This window comes from Lotus japonicus, chromosome 4 (assembly GCF_012489685.1).
Source record: "Lotus japonicus ecotype B-129 chromosome 4, LjGifu_v1.2".
Classification (NCBI taxonomy): domain Eukaryota; kingdom Viridiplantae; phylum Streptophyta; class Magnoliopsida; order Fabales; family Fabaceae; genus Lotus; species Lotus japonicus.
In genome coordinates, this window is record NC_080044.1 from 31,596,922 (window position 1) to 31,602,705 (window position 5,784).

A 5,784-nucleotide genomic window follows, 5' to 3' on the forward strand; every position below is an offset into this window, starting at 1 on the left:
ACCTTTGGTTCACGTGATGGAGGACATTGCCACCGACGTGGTTGACTTGGAGACTGACTTGACTAGGGTGGCACGTAAGACTGTGAGGACGGAGGTTTTGGATGTGGATGTCGAGGTGATCACTGTGGATTCCAACACCGAACATTACTACACTAGTGAGGAGGAGGAGGGTTGGGAGACCCGCTTCTTCGCGTGATTAGGTGTGTATAGTCGTAGCTCTGCTTCGTCAGGTGTACATTTTGGGACAGGTGATGACCCTTGTTTAGTGGTGTTTTTAGGGTCATTTCTTTCTTTGTTTTGAGTCTTTTTGTTGAGTCTCATGTAGTGTTTCATGCATTCTCATGCATTTTTATCTTTCTTGGAGTCTTTACTTCGTTTTGGTAATTTTGTAGTTTTATAGGGAGTTTTCTTGCATTTTAAGTAAGTTTAGGACTTGCATGGTTTTATTGTGTTAATTGAAGGATCTCTTGTGCTAATAAACTCTTTGAGCTTCTGGAATTTTCCTTGACTTGTAGGATAAGTTTGCAGATCAGAAACTGAAGGAGAAAGAAGGCCAAGAAGCATGGAATTGAAGGAGGACTTAAAGAGGCTTGAAAGAGGAGTTACAAGTAGCTAAAAAGTCTTTTCCAGCGAGCTTAAGCGCCTAGGCGCTGGGAGTTGGCGCCTAAGCGCTAGTTGTTTTTTCTGAACCTCCTGGAATTGGCGCCTAGGCGCTGGGAATTGGCGCCTAGGCGCTAATTGAACTCCAGAGAGCATGTTTTTGGCTGGAATTGGCGCTCAGGCGCTCTGAATTGGCGCCTGAGCGCCCAGACTCGACTGTTTTGCCTATAAATTGGTTTTTAGACATTTATCTTGAACCTTTTGTCATCTTATCATATTTTCATAAGTTAGAAGAGAGGGTTTGAGTTCTGGAGCTTGAGGAGCTTTCCCTAAGCCCTATGTTTCAGGTTTCATCTTTATCTTCTTGTATGGATTCCATAGCCATGCTTGGCTAAAACCCCTTTTGTTTTGGGTTCTTTGTAAGACTTTGGATGTTTTAGCTTTCATTCATTTTCTATTCATGTTGTTCTGAGTAAACCCTTGAATCTCACTCCTATGCTTTATCTTTCAAGCTTGAATGCATGCTAGCTTTTTACTTTTCTATAATCATAACGATAGTTTGTTATAGAATTGAGACTTGTTGTGAGATTACCTCTTCTATACTTGCTGCTAGGAATAGAGGAAGGGTTGAGGTTTGTTGGCCTGAATTGCATGCTTAGTGCTTCTAACAAATATTTAGGTTATCAAGGAATTGAATCTATCTTTTGATTAGAAAGGGTTTTCTTTACGAGGCATCGATAGATGACTATCTAGGCTAGAACATCAAGGAGAGACTCAGGATTTATTGAATAGGAAGGTTTGCTAAAACTGAATTTGTTGAGCAAGAACCCAAGGCAATCTCATCTCTGAATTTCAATCGCTTTATTACTTGATCACTTGTCTTTTTACAAACTCAAGAATCAACCAATCATTAAAACTGAATTTTACTCGCTTTTCAACCTTGAACTTGAATCTTAAACTGGATTTGCGATCTAATTCCCTGAGGTTCGATAATTTTAAACCGGGTAGATTCTGTGCACTTGCAGAAGAACCAACAAGTTTTTGGCGCCGTTGCCGGGGAATTGTTTTGCGATTTTTGGTTTAAGTTTTTGTTTGTGGTTTTATTTTTGTTTTGAACTTGTCTAGAATTGGTGCTACTAATCTTTCTCTGTTTAGTATCAAACTTTCATGCTACTCTCACAAGAGACACCGTCATGGGTGGCCATATGACGGAGGAGGAGATGCAAGCCCATATTGAGGCAAGAATCCAAGAGGGTATCACCCTCCGTTTGCGTGAACAAGAAGTTGAGAATGCCAACCGAACTCTTCGGGAACTAACTTCGGGGTCCATGAGCTTTGTCTATCCCAGAAGTATTGTCATTCCCGAAGGAGTGGGGAACTTTGAGTTGAGACCGGCATTCATCAACATGGTGAGCCAAAGCCAATATGGTGGAGGTTCCTCGGAAGATCCTCATGCTCATTTGGAAAGGTTCATCCGTAATTGCAACACGTATCGGGTGGTGAACGTTCCTTCGGAAGCAATCCGGTTGAGCCTATTTCCCTTCTCTTTGAAGGACGTAGCAGAGGATTGGCTGAACTCACAACCTCAAGGGAGTCTCACTACTTGGGAAGACCTTGCAGAAAAATTCCCAACGAGGTTCTTCCCAAGGTCCCTCTTGAGGAAATTGAAGAATGACATCATGACTTTCACACAATCCTCAGATGAAAATCTTTATGAGGCTTGGGAGCATTTCACGAAGCTTTTGAGAAAATGTCCTCAACACAATCTCACCCAAGCTGAATGTGTGGCGAAGTACTATGATGGGTCACTATACTCATCACGGTTTGGCTTGGATGCGGCTTCAAGTGGGGAGTTCGATGCTCTTCCCCCACAAGCGGGGTATGATTTGATAGAGAAAATTGCGATGAGAGCCATGAACTCCGAGAATGAACGCCAAATCCGAAGAAGTTCTTTTGAAGTGGAAACTTATGACAAGCTCATAGCCTCCAACAAGCAACTCTCCGAGGAAGTAGCGAAAATCCGGAAACATATACAGGATACCAAGTCAATTGGAGCAAGAGTAACTTGTTTGGAGTGCAAATTTTGTGGTGAATCTCATGATAGTAACCAGTGTACTGTCAATGATGATCTTAGCAAGGTCAGAACATTGACTCAAGGAGGAAAAGCTCAAACCTCAGAACAAGGTCCTCTTGACCAGCCGCAAATTGTTGTAAAGACGGTTGGCAAGAAGAGTCTTGAAGAGTTGATTGAAGGATTTATTGATCATTCAGCAAGCAATTACAAGTGCCACGAGTTGGCCATAAAGAGCTTGGCGAGTCAATTGGGACAGCTAGCGAAACAAATGTCCGAAAATCACCAAGGTAAGTTCTCTTCTGAAACTTTAACTTTAACTGAGCAAGAAAATACTGCTGTTGTTTCTACTAGGAGTGGAAGAGTGTTACATGAGCCAGAGAAAAAAGTCGAGGGAGAGAAAAATGAGGAAGCTGAGGTAGAAAGAGATGAGGGTGTTATGGAGGAAAGAGCTAGAGAGCCCACTAGGACTAGGGTTGTGAACACTCATATCCCTGAGCTCCGCAAGATTCCATTTCCCAAGGCTTTGGTGAAGAAAAATTTGGATAAACAATTTTCTAAGTTCTTGGAGGTTTTAAGAAACTCCATATTAATATCCATTTTTCCGAAGCCTTGGAGAAAATGCCAATCTATGCTAAGTTCATGAAAGATATCCTCAGTAAGAGAAGGAAGTTGAGTGAGGTCGATGAAACTATCTTGATGACCGAAGAGTGTAGTGCCATTTTGCAAAGGAAGATGCCTAAAAAGAGGAGAGATCCCGGGAGTTTTACTATTTCAGTGGAGATAGAGGGGTTAACTATGGTAGAAGCCTTGTGTGATTTAGGAGCGAGTATCAACTTGATGCCGCTTAGTATGTTTAAAAGGTTGAACTTAGGTGAGGTTACCCCAACTATGATTTCTTTGCAAATGGCGGATAGGTCCTTAAAAACCCCTTACGGGATCATTGAAGATGTTGTGGTTAAGGTGGATAAGTTTGTCTTCCCAGTGGATTTTGTCATTTTAGACATGGAAGAGGACTCTAAAGTTCCTCTCATACTGGGGAGACCATTCTTAGCCACAGGTGAGGCTGAGATTAAAGTGGCTAAGGGAACTCTAACATTGAAAGTGGGTGAAGAGGAGGTCCTTTTCAATATCTTTGACTCTTTGAAACACCGAGCAGATGAGGAAGTTTTCCGGTGTGAAGTAGTGGATGAGCTCGTGTGTGAAGAGTTTGTTAGGATATCTATTAAGGACCCCTTGGAAACAACAATCATGGAGGGGCTAGAAATGGAGGACCAAAATCTTGAGAGTGAACTTGATTCTTTGTACCATGAGGTGAATGCTACTCTATCTCAATTAGAATATGTCTCATCCCTTTCCACCGAAAGCATGTGGAGAAAAGAGTTAATTAGGGATAAGGAGATTCCGATTGAGGAGAAGAGTGAGCTCAAGCCACTCCCTTCCTCTCTCACTCCCTTGGAAGAGGAGAAACTCCTCAGAGTTTTGAGGGATCATAAGTCAGCTTTGGGTTGGACTATTGATGATATCAAAGGTATTAGCCCTGCGATATGCATGCATAAAATTTTGTTGGAAGAAAATTACAAACCTATAGTCCAACCTCAAAGAAGACTTAACCCTTCCATGAAGGATGTGGTGAGGAAAGAGATAATAAAATTGCTTAATGCAGGTGTTATTTATCCAATTTCGGATAGTGAATGGGTAAGTCCCGTTCAAGTGGTTCCCAAGAAAGGAGGCATCACTGTGGTTGCCAATGAGAACAATGAGTTGATTCCCACTCGTCAAGTGACGAAGTGGAGGGTTTGTATTGACTATTGAAGGCTGAATTCGGTAACTAGAAAGGATCACTTTCCTTTGCCTTTCATAGATCAAATGCTTGATAAGTTGGCTGGGCATCAATACTACTGTTTTCTTGATGGCTATTCCGGGTACAACCAAATTTGTGTTGCACCGGAAGACCAAGAGAAGACGGCATTCACTTGCCCTTACGGCGTGTTTGCTTATAAGAGAATGCCATTTGGGCTTTGCAATGCCCCAGCTACTTTCCAAAGGTGTATGTTTGCTATTTTCTCTGACTTGATAGAGACTTGCATCGAGATTTTTATGGACGACTTCTCTGTTTTTGGTCCAAATTTTGATGCTTGTCTAGGGAATTTAGCCTTGGTTCTGAAAAGATGTCAAGAGACCAACTTGGTCTTGAATTGGGAGAAGTGTCATTTCATGGTTAGGGGTGGCATAGTTCTTGGACACAAGGTGTCCGAAAAGGGGATTGAGGTTGATAGAGCTAAGATTGAAGTCATTGAAAAGCTCCCTCCCTCGACTAACATCAAGGGTATTAGGAGTTTCCTCGGGCATGCTGGATTTTATAGGCGGTTTATTAAAGACTTTTCCAAATTAGCTAAGCCTATGACCAACTTGCTTGAGAAGGAAGCACCTTTTACTTTTGATGAGAATTGTTTGAAAGCTTTTGAGTCTATTAAAGAGAGTTTGGTGACAGCCCCGGTAATTGTTGCTCCGGATTGGTCTCTACCATTTGAAATCATGTGTGATGCTAGTGATCTAGCTTTAGGGGCTGTCTTGTGTCAAAAGAAAGAAAGAGTGTTGTATGTGATATACTATGCAAGAAGAGTGTTGAATGAGTCCCAAAGGAACTACACTACAACTGAAAAAGAGTTGTTGGGTGTAGTCTTTGCTTGTGAAAAGTTTAGGCCTTACATCTTGGGTTTTAAAGTAATTGTTCATACTGACCATGCTGCTTTGAGGCATTTGTTTGCTAAACAGGACTCTAAGCCAAGGTTGATTCGATGGGTCTTACTCCTTCAAGAGTTTGACCTTGAGATCATTGACCGGAGAGGCAAGGACAATAGCGTGGCAGACCATTTGTCAAGATTGGAAGGTGGGGTGTGTAGCCCAATACCTATTCAAGAGGAGTTCCCGGATGAGAAACTCCTAGCTGTTTCCACCGAGGAACCCCTACCCTGGTATGTACATTTTGCTAATTTTCGTGTTGCTGGACTTATTCCCCATGACTTGACATGGTAGCAAAAGAAAAAATTTCTGCATGATGCAAAATCTTACCTCTGGGATGACCCTTTCCTTTTCAAAATTTGTTCTGA

At 42.0% G+C, this 5,784-nt stretch overlaps 1 non-coding gene across 1 annotated transcript; it reads right to left on the reverse strand.

The window, feature by feature from the left end:
* Window positions 1–2,261: 2,261 nt before the first annotated feature.
* LOC130716365 (small nucleolar RNA R71) lies at window positions 2,262–2,368 on the reverse strand. The gene has a single exon (XR_009011982.1). It is a non-coding gene; the product is annotated as a small nucleolar RNA R71 (small nucleolar RNA).
* Window positions 2,369–5,784: the final 3,416 nt, after the last annotated feature.